We start from the raw sequence: 18,328 nt of genomic DNA, 5'->3' as shown, positions 1-18,328 counted from the left end.
TTATTTTAAGAACTGTTCACTGGTTCTTATACAGGTTAAACTAAAAAATTTGAATATCGTTCAAAAGTTCATTTATTTCAGTAATTCAACTTAAAAGGTGAAACTAATATATTATATAGACTAATTACATGCAAAGTGAGATATTTCAAGCCTTTATTTGTTATAATTTTTATGATTAAGGCTTAGGCTACAGTTTATGAAACCCCAAATTCAAAATTAGAATATTGTAAAAAGGTTTTCATAAGCTGTTAGCCATAATCATAAAAATTATAACAAATAAAGGCTTGAAATATCTAATTTGCATGTAAAGAGTCTATTTAATATATTAGTTTCACCTTTTAAGGTGAATTACTAAATGAACTTTTGCACGATATTCTAATTTTTCGAGTTTCACCTGTATGTCTGAGCTTCAAAAACACTTCTTTTGAACCTATTTTTTTTTTTTTAAGAGCTACAGAAGGAGAGCGGGAAACAGGCAGGACCAGGAAAAGACCTTGAGCCAGGACTCATCTGAAACAAATTTCGATTTATTTCATTGTGTGGAGGAAAAATTAACTAAAAACACAGAAATCAGGCAATCCGACCTATACTGAATGACAAGCGACCAATGATATTTTGTATTTATGTGCAGTTTATTGCAGTTACACTAGACCAAAATGGAACTGAGGATCTGAATTTTTTTAATTATTAGTATTATTTAGCATTATTTAAGTGCTATTAAGGTTAAACAAACCTTCAGTAATTAGTCCTCTCAAGCTTTCATAACATCAACGTGTGTGTGTGTGTCTGTTTTTCTATCCCGGTTGGGACTTAAACCTGAATGCACACAGACTCATGGGGACTTGTGTCACTGTGGGGACCTAAATTGAGGTCCCCGTGTGTGTGTGTATGTGTGTGTTTGTCTGTGTGTGGGTGTGTCTGTCTGTCTGTGGGTGTGTCTGTCTGTGTGTGTGCACGCAAGATACACAACGAACAGACTCTGGGCAGTTCATGGGCATGTTGTATTAGACTATTTTTATCTTTAACACTTCCTCCAATCATTATCCAGCTTTTTATTCCCATTCCAAACTCATTGTCAGTTATGGGCAGGAGTGACATGATGTGTGAAAATCCCCAGAATGTTCCAGTGCAGTGCGTGGACTGTATGACCGTCCCCGTGCAAAGTCATTCAGCAACCACCACTTACGTCATCTCTGATAAGCAATTTATCTTGAAAACTTTACTTCAAATTTGAACCACTCTCTCTCACTTTTTCATTCCCACACCTTCAATTGCAGACAGGGGACAGCCCAAAACAGATCAATTAAATTTCAGTCTGAGGTTGGTTTTAAAAAGTGTTGTATTTAGCCTTGAACAGGGCTCCCTCTGAGGGTCCTGCCAGTGGTGGATATGCTGTGCAATAGGGACATTTAGTTCTCAGCCATTTGATGTTTGCTGTCTCTGGAGAGAAGGAGTGTGGAAGGCAGTAATGACTCCTGGCTAAAGAAAGCATTGTCCAATGAGTAGCATGTTTTTCTTTTTATTACTGCATTGTGATGATGTTTCAAATTGTTCTTAGATGGTTCACACATCTAGAATTACTACACACATACAGGTGCTTTTTTATATAATATGTTTATCTCCATTGGGACTTACTTATAACTTCCTTGCCTAGTTTATACACTTGAATCATTTTTTGATCTGTCGGTTTGAGCAACCTCACTGCCGGATAAACCAAATACCTTACAACAGGCAGTGCTCCCTATAATTGCTAGAAATTCTTGTACTGTTGCTCAAACTGTTGCAACTTGCTTTTGCAACACATAGCTACTGTAGCTCATGGGTTCTATTCCCATGACCTGATAAAAAGGCAGTAATTGAAAATTGAATACTGCTAAAGTAGATCTTTCAAGAGGATTCAAAACTGTGAAGACACAGAAGTGTATGTCCTGACAAAAGTGCAACCCATAAGACATAACGGCCAAAACAGACAGAGGAAAATAACACCCTGACAGCACATGAAGGCAGTCCCGAGACCTTCAGTAGGGACTATACGTGTCCATCATCTTGAGCTAAACTTAGCAAAAACCCAGCTGCTTTTCATCCTGGCCAAGACCGTGTCATTTCAATAGAGAACTTAACCATCTCGCCCACACAGAAAACCAAGAGCCTTGGTGTCACACTGGACAATGTCTTGGCTCAACTCATAGTAACCACAGTGAAGACATGCAGATTCTTCCGGCAAACAATCTGCCAAGTCAGACCAGGGAAGCTACTCAGGTTCTGGTACAAACCCTGGTCTTCTCTCTCTTCTCGATTTACATTAAATCAGTATTGGCCGGCTTCCCAGCAATGAAACCTCTGCAGCTGATCCAGAATACTGCAGGCCAGCTGACATTACACCTTCCCAAGTACTCCCATGACACACATCTACTATGCTTCTTCCATCAGCCCCCTATCACAGCCAGAGTCAGGATCAAAACACTTGTCCTAGCATGCAACCCAGCCAACATTTAATGGTGGAGCTCAATTTAAACACAGAATTGGCTTGAAGTATGGGTCCTACATGAGTTTGTCCATGGGTTTATACTGTGGCTAAGATCAGACTGACATGGAACCCATGTAGGGCCAACACCTAATGGATAAACCCATGTAGAGCCCATTCCCTAATCCCAGTTTACACTGGCCCACCCATGACATTTTGGCTGCAGACAGTCAGTGGACAATCATTCTCATTTATTCAGTCTAAGTGCACTCCAAAGACCACAACTTATACCCAAAATACTGGCATCAACTAACCATATATGTGAGAATGACAGAATCCTTCCTAATCTTTAGAATTCAAAACTCCTGTCTTTCAGCAATAACTACTGGTACAGCAAGCTCCTCCTTCGTAGTAATGTTGGAGATTGAAGCATATGTGGGTGACATATGTTCCAGTGTGAAACCGAGTTACTGATTTGATTCACAACATGAAGCACATCCTCATGTGAAGCACGTGGATACTCAATTTATCCTGTTTTGATGTTAGCATGTTGCTAAGATAATAATGGGATTATCTAATATGCATTTCTGTATTTCGCTTGACTCCACCTGCCAATTAGGAATACATGTTTTCACTGAGCTAATCTCTTTCTATTATGGGATTGCCTTATTCACAAAGAAAATTCACCTGGAATTCAGTTAGAATCAGGTAATCTGAGAAGGCAGTATAATGTTGCTGCCTCTCTTTTAGTGCAGACTTTGAGTCAGGAGGACACCTTCAACACGACGTCGAGATTTACAGCGGACTTGATTTTGGCATAGCTAATAAGAATGCAAAATTCTTTATTATTATTTTTTGCTTACACCTTAGTTTACTAGCTAAGCCCCAATTAGACTGAAGGTTTCCTTTCAGCAGCAACATGGATAAACCCGTAAATGTAGATTGCTTGTGGTCATTAAAATAACCTCAATGCTAAATGTAAACATTGCGCGTAAGTAGATTGTCCACTGCCAGATGCTTCTTTTTTAAATGTGCTTGTTTTTATAACAAAACCTGCTTAGGGGACAGCACAACCTGTTTAAAAGTATTCCCCAAAAGCACCATATGATACCAGTCAAGCTACAGCACACAAAGTAAGTGAGGAATGCAATTTGCATAGTAAGCAAGTTTTTTTATGATATGCTACCCTAGTGCTGACAGTTGATGGTGGTCTCATTTTCTTCCTTGTGTACTGTATGTGGCAACATTTTGAGCATGGGACAGGTGTCTTTATGAGGACAGGTAAATTGGACAGGTGTTCTGGGGATTATTTTACCTCCGCAACACAGAGGCCTTTGAGATTTCAGCTGCAGCTGAGTTGCTTTATTCAGATGCACAGCCCTTCTTGTGACTGGTGTCATTGTGAAGACATGCACAGAGAGCTGAAACTTATAACTCTGAGCTCCTGTGAGAGCCCATGTGTCTAGAAATAAACAGGTCAGCAAAAAGCAAAGGAACAAGAGTATGGAAAAAGGATAGGAAGAGAGTCCCAATCGATGTGAAAAGATTTCTTCAATGAACATTAAGTATATTTAAGTTAATGTCTGAGTTAGGGATGTCAATTTACACAAATTCCCATGATTACTCGATTAATCGTTGGCCTTAATACAGCAATATGCGTCTACTGCAGTGGCATATAGCCAACAGCATGACAGGGTGTGCAATTACAGTTAAAAATGATATGTGCCATGTGCCAGAGTCTAAATAAAAGGCTAGTAGGATTGTAAAATGAGTTGATGTGATTGATCATTAGGGATGGGAAAAGATTTTATCAATATCAATGCGATTGACGATTATGCTTATTGATCCGATTCTTTAACGATTCTCTTATCGATTCCTGATAGCACTGTGTGGAAAAAAGTAGTCATATGCTTTTTGGGCAAAAAAACAACAACAAGTGGTCTTATTTGTTTTAAAGCTTACACTTGAGTAAGCGAACTGTACTTTTTATGTCATTTATGTAATAAATAGAACCTTATTGTAAAGTGTTACCGATTAGTTGTACACCGAATCAGATGTCTCGTGAGTTAGGTGTTGGAAAGATCAGTTGTTTTAACCATTCATTAAAATGAATCGGTTCAAAGGAGTCATTAGTTCGCCAATTGGACGTGTCATTATCGGACATGTACGCGTTGTGATTATCACGGCAGTTAGGACATCCCACAAGATTTGTGTCGACACAGAAAACATTTCATCACAATTTTATTTTTTTCGTTTATTTAAAGTGTGGTTTATGTCAGCTGAATGTGTGGAACACTTTTCAGAGAAGATTAGGCAACGTATTTTAGCACCATTCACACCCAGCTGTAATTCAGGAACAAAAGATCTCAGAATGCTCCACATGAAACTTGAACAAATGGTCTTCCGACCTTTTACCATCGTGTCGATTTATTTTGATTAATATGTACGAGGGAGAGAGAGCAAGACAGCGCTTAGTTTGGAGACGGTGAAGCCTTGTTTATACTTTCGCCTGGCTCCGAAGAGAAAGAGTGCGCGCGCGCAGCCGGGGCTCTCTCTCTGCTCGTTCTTTCAGTTAAACATGCGCACTGTCACAAGCGCAGCAGTTCATCTTCATTCATACTCACCGATCAAATAAGACTTTGGCAGGATAAAAATTAGCTTTGGACGCTGTGCTATGGTGCTCGATAAAGGACTAAAGGGTCCGTATACGGCTGGAACTCGGAGCAGAGCTTACAATATCGATGGTTGATAAAACTTAGAACCGGTTCTCGAGTGGAACCAGTTTTAGCTGCATGCGCTGAAGTGCGTAATGAACACTGGTCAACTCAAAGCACTTGCTAATGCTAGCGAGTTATTTAACTCAATGAAATGCATCCTATTTGAGATTAATCATATACAATATTATATACAAATTATATCTGCACATAATGACAATAATAATCGCCATAAGAGGTAAATCCAGCCATGAGCTCAGCCATTGATGAGCGAGAACAAACCTCATTGGTTCTCGCACGTCAAACGAACAAGCTTGAGATGATGTGTGAGTTGATGAATGTTTATAAGTGAATAAAAGCCTATATTAAATCTGTTCAGCATATAAAGCGATTGTGTCTTTTCAGTCATTTTGGACTACCGCTAAATTCATATTGATTACTTTTACAATCTCTTAGTAATTAACTATTTGAAGCGTCAAAGTGGTAGTTGAGTAGACTTTCAAAGGAGGGACAGAAACCTCTCTGATTTAAAGCAGGGCTATGCAGTTTCGGGAATTTCTTCGCTGTATTCTCGCTTTTTGCTCGCAGGTTTCTCTATATAGCTCCCCCTACAGCTTCGGAATAGATATGTGAACACTGTGAAAAACTCGTTGGTGACTCTCAGATACCAGAGGCTAGTAGATCAACAACATCAAAGCAGACGGGACATTCTTTAAAATGTCTTCTTCATTCAGGGTCAAACGGCGTGAGGGAGCGCAATAATGACATAATTTTAGCAGATTTTTTTGCCGTAAAGCAATCCGTTACATCGCGAGACCTGATATCACACGATACTTTCTGACGCGGCAGCCGGTGGCCCGCCGGCTCAAAGTTGCAAGGGTGTTTTTTCCGCTCACAGGCGATAGGGGGGTGCGAGATTACCACCATTCAACCCGAAAAAAGTTATATAACCATTCCAATGACTCCGAAGCTGTTCAGTTAAGGTAAAAAACCTGAATAGTTCACCTTTAATTTTAAAAAAATTTGCCGAACTAACCCTTTAAATATTCTCTGGCAGAAGGTCTGCTGCGGTGTACAAATGTCTTTAGTGGTTTCAGTGTTTACTCGGATGCATTCAGGGGCAAGTGAACAAAGCTATATGTAAATGCTCTTTGACATGACAGTGGTCTGTGTTTCTCTCTACAGAGGCAGCGCAGCAGCGTAAACCCTGAGTCAACACACAGACACATCAGATGCAAAGACCTCTGTATCTCCCATTATAAATAACAACGAACCCTATGAAATCACACTCCTTTTTTTCTATCTGGTCATTTCTGCCCTTCACAACTTTGCATACCTTTAAATAACTCGCAATTAAGATGAGAAACAAATCCCACAGTATGTACGCATGGATGCACATGAGTGGCTAAGTTATAGTTAATTTTCAGCCTTTTTAATGCCCTGGTCTAAATTTGTCAGTCAGAGTAATTGGAAAAGCCATTAAAGTTTATGAGAGCTGTGTGAAATGTTGTTCATGTCATTATTGATTAGGAGTGTGTGGAAAGCCTTGGCTTTGAACTTTCAGAGGTGAGTGAATGACAGGAAGCTGTCAGCGGGTAGATCCACTCGCTGTTGCCACACTATCTTTCCTCTACAGACTTCAGATGCTATCAGCGGCTTTCTTGACAAATACCTTGCCATCAAAGTAATTCACATAGACCCTCCCCGTTCTTTCTCCTTTCCTCCATCCCACAGGAGAACCTCTCAGATGCTGAAGGAAAAAACAATTTCAGCCCTCTACAGTCAATTGGCCCCATCGCAGCAGTGCGGCATCATTCTGGATGGGCAAACTTCACGCCGCTATGATTCTGCTGAGCTGCATCGATTAATGACTCAGTGCTGGCGATAAACTCTGAGCTGAGATCAGAGCCAGCACTGCATTCGTTCAACATTGTCGAGCTCAGCTGTTCTTACTGTACGCGATAAATACGCAGTTGTTGCAACACTGCAATGAACATTGTTCTCCGGGGAGAGATCTGAGAGCTTCACATTCCGTTTGCTGAATGATATCAGTGGTGCTCAATGCGTCCCTTCTGCTCATGGGACTCGAAATAAGTGCATCTGCCCATTTCGTTGGACGTTTGGCTTGACACTGATTCTGTGTTCTGTTTTTTTTTTTTTTTACATTCATACAACATGACACTTATGCATTTGTCCTCCCTAAAGCACTGCAGCGCTATTCTGGGAATGCAATCTCCTGCATTATGTAAGAGTGGAGATGAGTTTGGGAGCAAGCACACAGCATTAATAATGAGAATGTACAGCAGGTTACACTAATGCAGTGTGTTTTGTTAAGTAAAAAGCACCCTCCAGTCACCACAGAACAAGAATATCCAAAGGACCACGAACATGTCCTAATTTTTCCAGCATCACACTGAGAACTGAGTTTCTAGTAGGACATTGCATGTTCTGATAGGGTCCATGACAGTTTGTGTAAATGTATGGTAAATATAACCATGATTTTGCCAAATAAAACATGTTCCTGGGTCAACATATTTTGTTGATCCTGGAGCAACATTCCTGTCTGAAAATGTAGTCCTAACCCTATCCCTACCTTTAAACCTAAACCTCCCCATAACTTCTCCCTAAAATCAGAGGGGAATGATGGTGAATAACACTGATGTAGAAGCACCTAACCCTGGTTGTAAGTCCTAAACTTGAAACTGTAAACTTGTCCCTCAAATCTGATTGGTTGTTTGGAATGTTGATCCAAAGATGTAGATCCAGGATCATGTTGTACTGGGTGAAATCATGTTCACCATTTATTAAGAATAATGCTATTAAAATAATAGTATCTATATTATTATATAATATAAAACAACTTTTTATTTATTATGCTATTGTTTTTTTTCTCTTATATCAGTAATGATAAAATGTAATGTAATAAAATAAATGAAAAAAAAATCTTAAATAATAAAACTTTGAAACATATGTCAAAATAATGCCACTTCGTCAAATGTTGCATTGATTTGCACTGCTCATCATGTTTGAATCTTTTTTATTTATTTTGTCTCTTTCATGGCATGTCATCATATTTGCCTGGAACTGGCATCTTTTCCCCTTTAGTTTGTTACATGCAGTAGCTGCAGTTGTAAACAGTCAAAATCATAGTGGTTTTGAAGCAGATGATGCAACTGTGCAATAGCTCAAACCCAAAACATACAATCTCAAAACAAACCTGTGGGGCCAAATGGATGCCGTTGAACCAGACAGACAACCGACTGAACCAAGTGTTTTAATTACAAGTCCACTGTAACTCCACCAATCAGACTCATATTGCTTTAATCCATTCTTTATTCTGTTTTAAAGAGTTATTTAGTGACCTATACTCATCTATTCAGTTATAGAGTCTTTGAACTGTTCAACAGACATGATTAAAAAGCATAATTAACCTACTGTGGCCATTGATTTTTCGAAGTCGAAGGAAAGTGATGCTGTCGGATTAGGAGCTTAGATTAAGTCGATGTACCTTGTGAACTCTAAACTTTATATTTGTGTACCTCGAGTATGAAACTGCTCTTCTTTGAAACCAAACTGATATTAGCCAGGGGCTAAATTCAAGTGTTTGTGTGTGTGCGTGTGTGTGTGTGTGCCCTCATGTAATTCAATAACGCTTCAAAGTCTCTGTGCTGTGCTTTGCTTGTTGGAAATAAAACGGCTCAATCTGAGGACATGTCTTTCAGAGACAAAATGGAACCTTCTAATGAAGCTTTAATAGGAGTCAGTTTTAATAAATCACCTCAGTTCCTCCTTTCTTTCTTTTTTTGAGAGGATGCACAGTCTAGCTCAGGGGTGCCCTCTATTGCTACGTCCCAATTCAGAGACTGCATCCGTCAAAGGGCACATTCGAAGGCTGATTGCTTTACCGCTGTGAAACGTAGGATGTCCCAATCTGAAGGCTCCTCCAAATGCGTCCTTCGTTTCCCATGAATTGAAAGATACAACAGATGGATCCTTCACTGCCTTGTCCACCCCAGAATTCATTGAGTGCCAGTGACAACTGTATTTTTTTTCTAGAGAAATTACCAAATTACACTTTTAAAAGTAAGTATTGGGTTTCAACTTACTCAAATATCTAATGATAAAACTTTAAAGCGGTTCAAAAGTTGACTTGTATCTTACTAAGGTGCCATTATATGTTAGCCTAGAAATCTAGATGCCCCCTAGTGGCAGCAAAATTTATTTTGCAGCCAGGGTAGTCTAGCAACTCTCCGTTGACTTTCGAGCTTGAAAAACCTAAATTGGGTCAGGCCAATCACATCGTATATAGAGTAGGCGGGGCGGGCTTAACATAATGACAACAGAGTTGCGACGGTTCCCTGCCACTTGAAAACAAAGAATGGCTGCTGCTGTTGGCGAACAGCTGTCTTTCGGATCGGCTTTGGCCGCGACTCCGGAGGAATGGAGTTAAATTTTCTTTGAGAAAAGAGCAAAGAACAGCACTTAAGTCATTCTTAAAAAAGGAAGCTAATTATATATCCTCCATAGGCTAGACTGTCCTATTTAACAATGCTCAGTCCGACCTCCGCTGCCTTCGAAGGCGTGGCCTTTGAAGTCCGAGTCCTTCGAAGGATGCATTTTTACACATACAGACGACACCATTGTCAAAACGATCCCCATTCAGATGCATCCGCAAAACAAACAAAAAAATACTGTATTCTGCTGCCAGGCCATATGACGTCATCGCCTTCATAGATTCGTGTTTTTGCTGTTTACACGGAGACTGTTTTCAAAAACTTGCACTTTGAAACCCGTTTTCAAAACTTTGCGTTTTCAGGCACCCAACGCCATTGTCGTGTAAACGAACGGCCAAAAACGGATAAAAAGGTTTACGTTTTTAGTTGAAAACGGTGTCGTGTACACAGCCCCTTAATTGGGACACAGCCTATACCTGCAGAGATCAGATCCAACCCTGATCCAACACACCTGTCTGTATTAACAAGTGCTCCTGAAGATCTTAATTAGCTGGGTCAGTTGTGTTTGATCACGGTTGGAACTAAACTTTGGAGAAAGGTAGATCTCCAGGAATATGATTGGGCACCCCTGGTCTAGGTGTGTATATATTTAAGACATTTCCCTCTAATCTGATTGGCAGACTTCAATTTGATTTTCAGGAGGTTTTTATCGTTCTCCTGAGAAAGTCACAATGAGTGCTTCTGTTGAAGAATGTTGCCCGAGGCACCAAAGCTTGCAAAGTTTGTGACATGAAATCCTCTAAGTATATTCAGGGAGTAAATAAACAGGATATCTCAGCAAAAGTGTAAATTATGCTTTGTTTTCAAAGTTACTTTTGGGACGAACGGACATTCAGGATTTGCACATCTTCTAATGAAAATGGACTTTTACAGCCTTTCTCAGAGACTTCTGGACCATTTTCTGAATGAGTTTTCACTTTGCTGGCCTGTTATTGTGGAGTGGAGCTCAGTCAGGGTAGATATAATATTTATATGGACACAAATGAAAATGAGGCTGTGAAGGACATTCAATACATTGTACTGCTGTGTACCTGAGATCCAAACGTTTACTCAAAAAATGTAAATTCATCCTTATAAAAAGACTCCAAAAAACATGGGTTGTGACAATTTTACATCACTTTGACCAAGATAGGACAAAATATTGAACTTCCTTACAGCTGTCTTTGTATTCACCTTGACTATAGGTCATTCCATTACTCATCCCTTACCTTTCATTAAGATTAACTCTTGTTAAGAGGATAGGTCAACCAAAAAGTGAAATTCTCTCATAATTTACTCAATGATGGTCGTTCCAAACCTGTGTGACTTTCCAACCCGATCTCACAGCAATTCGTACGAATTTTACGAGGTGGCTAATTCGTACCAATTCATACGACCTCACTCGTACGAATTTGTAAGTTTTTTGCTAAATCGTACATATTTTACGATTTGCCAAAATCGTATGAATTCATACGAATGACCTACCCCTGACCCCGCCCCTAAACGCAACCGTCACGTGGGTTTAGACAAACCGTACAAATTCGTACGAGTGAGGTCGTACAAATTCGTACGAATTAGCCACCTTTTAATCACTCGTACAAATTCGTACGAATTGGTCGTGAGATAGCGTTGGACTTTCTAAGATATTAGGAGAAATAGATCTTGGTTTTATCTGCAAAGGAAGTCAATGGTAACCAAAACTTTTTGGTCACCAATATCTTCAAAATGACTTATGTTGTGTTTCGCAGAGTAAATAAATGGATTCTGTTTTGGAATGACATGTCGGTGAGTAAAATATGACAGTATTTTCATAGTGGATTAACTATCCCTTTAAAGGGGTCATGACATGAGAAACCAAATTTGCCTTGATCTTTTAGTATATAAGAGGTCTTTGTATCATTAAAACGTCCTGCAAGTTTCATAGCTTAAGACTTCCTCCCCATTATAAACGAATCATTTATTTAATCAAGCTCTAAATACAGCTCGTTCTGGATCCATGGTAAGAAGTGACGTCACGGTACAAAGTGACGTACCAGCGTTTGCATATGACCGCCTCCAGCCCAAGACAACTACGCTTAAAGCGCAAGGCAACTACGCTCATTTCGTTTCATTGTCGCGCCCGCGCGCTGCGCGCCTCACAAGTGTTCAGTCGAAGGACAGCGAGTGGGTCTGTGTACAGGGAAATTACGATGCCACGCAGATGTGCTGTTCCTGGCTGTGGACAAACAACATCTTTGAATACGCTGCGAAAGATCCAGTCATCAGGGGAAAATGGATGCACTTTATCTTTTGCGGACGTCTCAGTCACGGCAGTGTTAATTTAAGCGTTTGTTCTATACATTTGAAGGATGACTGTTTTGAGAACAGACTGTTTTGAGCTTTGCCAGAAAACTGTTGCTCAAAGATAAGTCCGTGCCGACTATTCTGGGCTCAACAACGACGACGCAAACTGTAAGTAATGTATTTAAAACTTTAAACTACTTTTTAAATACGCTGAATCCGCAAATGTTCTGGCTGGGGGCGTTAATAATTGATGCATAGGCACTGACGTTAGTCAATCATAACAGTGGGCGTTAACACTGAACTCTTAAAGGGGAAACACCCCCAAAACAGACTGTTTGAATCAGAGGATGAGAAACAGGGTGGGAAAAGGTCATAAATCACTACATTTTAAACGTTTTTTGTAAAAAAAAACTATAGTAATACTATATTTGCACCTAAGGGAACATAATAATAAAATAAAAAAAAAACATGTCATGACCCCTTTAATTATTGTACATACTGGTTGGAGGGCTTCCTTTGAGTTGTGGTCACATTAGCAAATTTTGGTGGGATTGAAAAAAAAAAAAGATTCATTGTCTATTCTCAGTTGTGTAGCGATCTAGGAATCATAGCTCACACATAAGTCACTTTCAAAACAAGAAGCTTTCTGTTGGGAAATGTGGCGAATTTATGAAAATGCCACACAAAACTACTGAGCGCACAGGTTTCTATCGAAAAGACTGGATTTCACCTACAAACTTTCCCCAAGAAACTATAAATGTGACTGCACCTTAAGTCTGCGGCCAGTTATTGGCCAGAATAGTAATCTGCCTGCAAAGTGGGCCAGATGGCAACAGTCAAAAATCTGACTTTGCGTGACCTATCCTGTTAACCTGTCACATAGGTTAACAGGATGGGTTGTGCATCTATACTTAAACTTTGAAAATCGGCACTAATTCTGTTTGAGACCTGGCTGGCTGTCAGGCTTGAGATGTGGTGTGTTTGTCAGTTCTTAGAGGAACTCTGACGGTCAGTCATAAATTTCTCAACAGACTCAGAGGGGATGTGGGCAAAACCTCTTCATCACAGCAAATGATTGGTATGTGAGCAGTAGAGTGTCTCTCCAGCCCCAGCAACAGAGTGCTAGAAGAGTCTCACTGTGAACAATCACAGGGACGAGAAAACAATCAAACTGAGCTTTGTATCAGATGACCGGTGCAGCTCACTTGAGAAATCTGTCAAAACAATATTTGAATGTGTATGTCAGTAAATTATAGGTGCATTTATGTATATTTTAATTGCAGAATGCCATAACTGTCACATTCTTGGTTTTCAAAATTCATAATTTTCTGTTTTAGAACTATTGTGAAGAATCATACATTTTTCAGAAGCAAAATTCCAGCCACATACAGTAAGGTGTTAAAGGGGTCATCGGATGCCCATTTTCCACAAGTTGGTATGATTATTTAGGGTATTCATGTAAAGTTTGTAACATACATTGGTTAAAATTCCTCAATATTTTGTGTAAAACAACACCCCGTCTCTTTAAATGATAATGAGCAACTGCTCACCCCACCCCTCTCTTCCAAGACACATAAAGTGCTGCCTTGGCAACCTCCCTTGGTGTACAGTATACAAATGACTGAGGGTGGAAATATGCTAATAAGGGACAGTCCGTCAGTGGTTTGGGTGGAGCATGAGCAATATGCTCAGAAAATCCAAACGGCTTGATTTTTGAGAGTGTTTAGGCTTTTTGAGGATAAAAAAAAAGGAGTGAAGTGACTTTTTTTCATCGTATGGTGGTTGTGTCCACACACTGCAAAGACACAATATAACACAAACACAATATAAAAGTGAATTTTGAATCTGAGGACCCCTTTAAAGTATAGGAAAGACATAACATGATGATCTCATGACAACTTTTAATAATTTCTACAACATGGCAAAGTCGTTCGTATAATTATTATTATTATTATTTTATTTTTTTTCAATTACAATCATAGTAAGGTTTGGGTAAGGCATTGGACATTATCCTTAAGTTTGGAACATACAATTTTGTATGAGTCAACTACTGTTTTTATTATTATTATGGTGATGATGGACACTTGGTGTGTCTAAGGTCAGTCAGAAAGAGAAAAACAAGGGAGGAAAGGGCTGCCTCACAGTACTGTGGAAAAAAAGACACCTTTTCGGCCAGGTTAATGGGATTAATTCAGATTGTGGTGACAGTACTGTGGATCTATTGGCCTTGGACCCTGCAGTCCAGAAAACAAGATAATCCGTCTATGGATCTGACCCCTCTGCCAGAGCAGCAGGCACTGTGACCCAGCCATTGGCTGACATGGAAACCTCTCAATTGCAACACCGGCCTCAGGAGGTACAGAACTGTGAAAAAAACAACTCCTATTGTAAAATAATAATAAGTACGTGCTGTATGCTATAATTGATCAGTGTTAACTGTTTTATGGAAAAAAGTGGCATAAACATTATTATTATGCAATTTTAAAGTTTACTAATCTTGTTTTGGAGGTCTCCTACAATAGGTTTACAGGGATCCAAAGTAAAAAATATATATAATTTTATCATGAGATACACTGCAGCATCACTGCTTTTCTCAGAATCTAAATGGTTTGATAAGCCTACTCTGCTCTGATTGGTTAGTCAGCCCAATCTGCAAACAGCCCAAACAGCCATTACTATATCTGAATTTCAGCTCTGGCGGCTTCCTCAGCGCTTGAATACACAGTGATACGAACAGCAACGATGGTGTCAATTTTACCACATCAATTCATGCCCGAGTCGTCATGTTTGAGGGCAGGTCAAAAGAGACATTTGTTTGTTGGTAGCCAACGAAGACCATAGGCTGGCATCATGTAAACTTGTTACAAACCTGTGTAGATGTGTGCAGGAACTAAGACTGGGATTACTGACAACTTATTTCAGGCAGTTCACAATCATTCTTTCTTTTGGGGAGACAATAACTCCATTTGTTGTGCACTTTGATCTTTGAAACTTGGTAGACCTTTAACATTCACAAACAGCTAAATTGCACACCAAAATGAATTAGAGTTTTCAAAAAGTAGCGACTTGGTACTAAAATGTGACGATACCAGGATTTCCCTCTAGCATCATTGTAGTCAATCACAGACATATATGTTGAGTGTGTCAACACAATGGCCAATCACAGACATATATGTTCAGTGCGTCAACACAATGGCCAATCAGAGACATATATGTTGAGTGTGTCAACACAATGGCCAATCACAGACATATATGTTGAGTGCGTCAACACAATGGCCAATCACAGACATATATGTTGAGTGTGTCAAAACAATGGCCAATCACAGACATATATGTTGAGTGCGTCAACACAATGGCCAATCACAGACATATATGTTGAGTGCGTCAACACAATGGCCAATCAGAGACATATATGTTGAGCGCGTGAACACACTGGCCAATCACAGACATATATGTTGTGCGCGTCAACACAATGGCCAATCAGAGACATATATGTTGAGTGTGTCAACACAATGGCCAATCACGGACATATATGTTGAGTGCGTCAACACAATGGCCAATCAGAGTCATATATGTTGAATGCGTCAACACAATGGCCAATCACAGACATATATGTTGAGTGTGTCAACACAATGGCCAATCAGAGGTGTTTAAGAATCCTTTCAACAGCGCTCAAAATGCTAGAGGGAAACTCTGGTATCGTCAAATTTTTTTTAATTTCAGTACGGAATTGGTACCAAAGTCGGTACTTTTGACAATTCGACAATGAATGGTAATATCCGAAAAAGCATTCTAGGGGCACTTTAAATAATGTCAGAATATCCCTTTAAGGTTTGTAGGCTTGTTTATTTCTCTCTTGATACAGATGAAACATTGGTACAATTTGTCCCAAAGGTGATTCCCTTCGGATTCCCGTTGGAAAGGATAGCTTTTACAAATAGATCACTCCACAGTAAATGATTATCAGAAAGGTGATAGATAACAAAAAAACGTTTTTCTCTGCCTTGACCTCGACTCTACTTCACCCATAATCCTTTGAATCTTTTTTCATTAGTAGCTAGAGCATATTGCTTTTTCACACACAAGAAAAAAAAACCTGTTTTGGTTCTCTTGCCCACACAGTACGCTGTCAACAGCAGTGAAACCCCCTCCACGGAGTAACCTGCAGCACTTCATAAGTGACACATGCATTTAGACGAGGGACGCTCGAGTGTCCGGTCACCTCTGTTTACACAGCTGAGCCAGCAGCCTGTCAGATATATGATATCGTCTATCTGTAGACACAAGCTCTAAAAATAAACAAGATCTTTCCCTTTAAGGCTATCGAGACTGTCTGCAGAGAGTTATTCAAATTTTTAAAAAAGAAAATAGGTATCAACTAAAAAGACAATAAAACCCAAACTGACCCGATTTCCTCCATTAATATATGTTCTGTACTTATTGCACATTATTAATACTTGTGATAATCAAGCATTTAATGACTCCAGTCAACATTTCCCAGAAAAAAATGGAAACACGTTGATAAAAAATAATTATTTAAATATACATCAAATTGTATGTCAGCATTTTTAAGGTTACATCTCTTTTTTTATATACCTTCAAGTCCTCTTGAGATATTATTACGTTCAAGCTTAGAAATCAAATTACAATGTGTGTTAAAATAATTGTGGTGCGATAAAATGAATAGAAAATAAATAGAGTTGTGCAAATGTTCATTAGGTGTGTAACTGATGCCACAGAGAATGATTGTTGTCACATAATCTTGTCGACTCATAAACTTTATAACAATTCTTCATCAACAATAAACAGAATATTTATAACTAAACTTTACAGTCAACAATGGCCAAATGTAATTGTGATCAATACCAATTTGTCTCCTCCAAATTGCATTGTGGTGTTCTATCTTCTAAATATCATGATTTCAACATGACTTGAAGGCAGAAACATTTCAGAATAAAATACTAGTGTACTGTTAAATACTGGGCATTTTTACTATATATTACATACATAATCCTTAAAGTCCCCATGGGATCAAAATTGACTTCTTATTTTTCATGGAATATTGCAGTATTTTTTATAAATAATGTATCTTCTGTGCACATCATTATTATTTTTTTATTCATTTGCCCTCGTAATCTTAAATGAAAATAACTTCCCCTCATCTTGTAGCGACATCTCTTCTCTGATGACGTGTTTACTGGCGTGAGGGCGGGGCAACCTGTCACTCACATGTGATCGACCAATTGCAAACCACAACCATCCAACCACCTAATCAATTTCCCTTGGAAAAAAATCAAGTCCCGCCCTACATTTTTTTATTGTTTGGGAAGCCGTTTCACTCCGATATACATCACAATAGGGAATAAAAATATGCATTTCTTTAATCCTCATCAAATAAATAGTCAAGTAAGAGCTGATTTTACTTCTGGTTAATTCATCACAATGAAGATTTAGTAAATTATATTGTGGGACACAGTATTTCTCACAGTGACTGAATATGGATTAAAATATCTCACAGCACAACAATTAAATGCACTTTAAATGCCATTTTATATCTTTAAATGCAAAAGATCAAGTTCAGGTATATTCAGTCAATGTTTCCTGATTGTAAAGTAGCTCTCAGATGGAACTGGAGGGCAGTGTTCAGCAATTCTCTAAACACTCGGTACAAGAAAGTCACACTAGCAGCAATTTAATTTGATGTATGGAATTCATTAAATGAATCTAATGTTGCAGAGGGAATCTCATTTGTTCAGGCACAGAAGAGTGAGCCTTATTTTTCGAAGAATTTGCCTGGTTTCTAAATGGAATGTGATATGGACATAATGGCTTTTTAGCACATTCATTAAAACAGATCTGATCTAACACACTAGCCGGATCTTATACTTTTTAAATTTCTTTGCTCTCCATCTCTGATTTATTACACTGGAGCATCATTATTTTTTATTCAGGTTTGTTTGCGGTAATTCATGAAAGTCACCCTTTAAAATTGAAACCATGGAAGATAACAAGCTCTTGCCTTCTTAACTTGTGGCAAAGAGCTGCAGCCGTTTAATTTGTGAGATATTTGTAAATACTTGTGAATGTTCAAACTGGCACTGCTCACTATATGTATATTAAAAAATGATCCAGAATCTGCTCTACCTACATTTACAGTCAGATGCATCTTCTGGTATTGGCGAACTGTGTAATCGTGATGTTGCCGTCTGCGTGCCAGTTTAGAGCGTGGGTTATCCCTATTAATAATCAGAAAAAACATCCGCACACGAAAATCGACCAAAAAGCTCACAGGATTTTATTGTCCAGAGGCCACAAATAAAGTTGAAAAGTGAAAAAAAGTTCAAGGTGCGAAAAACGTTTTCGGGTTCAACTCT

Source organism: Phoxinus phoxinus (assembly GCF_949152265.1).
Source record: "Phoxinus phoxinus genome assembly, chromosome: 8".
In the NCBI taxonomy this organism is placed as follows: Eukaryota; Metazoa; Chordata; class Actinopteri; order Cypriniformes; family Leuciscidae; genus Phoxinus; species Phoxinus phoxinus.
Note: the sequence above shows the minus strand (reverse complement) of the source record.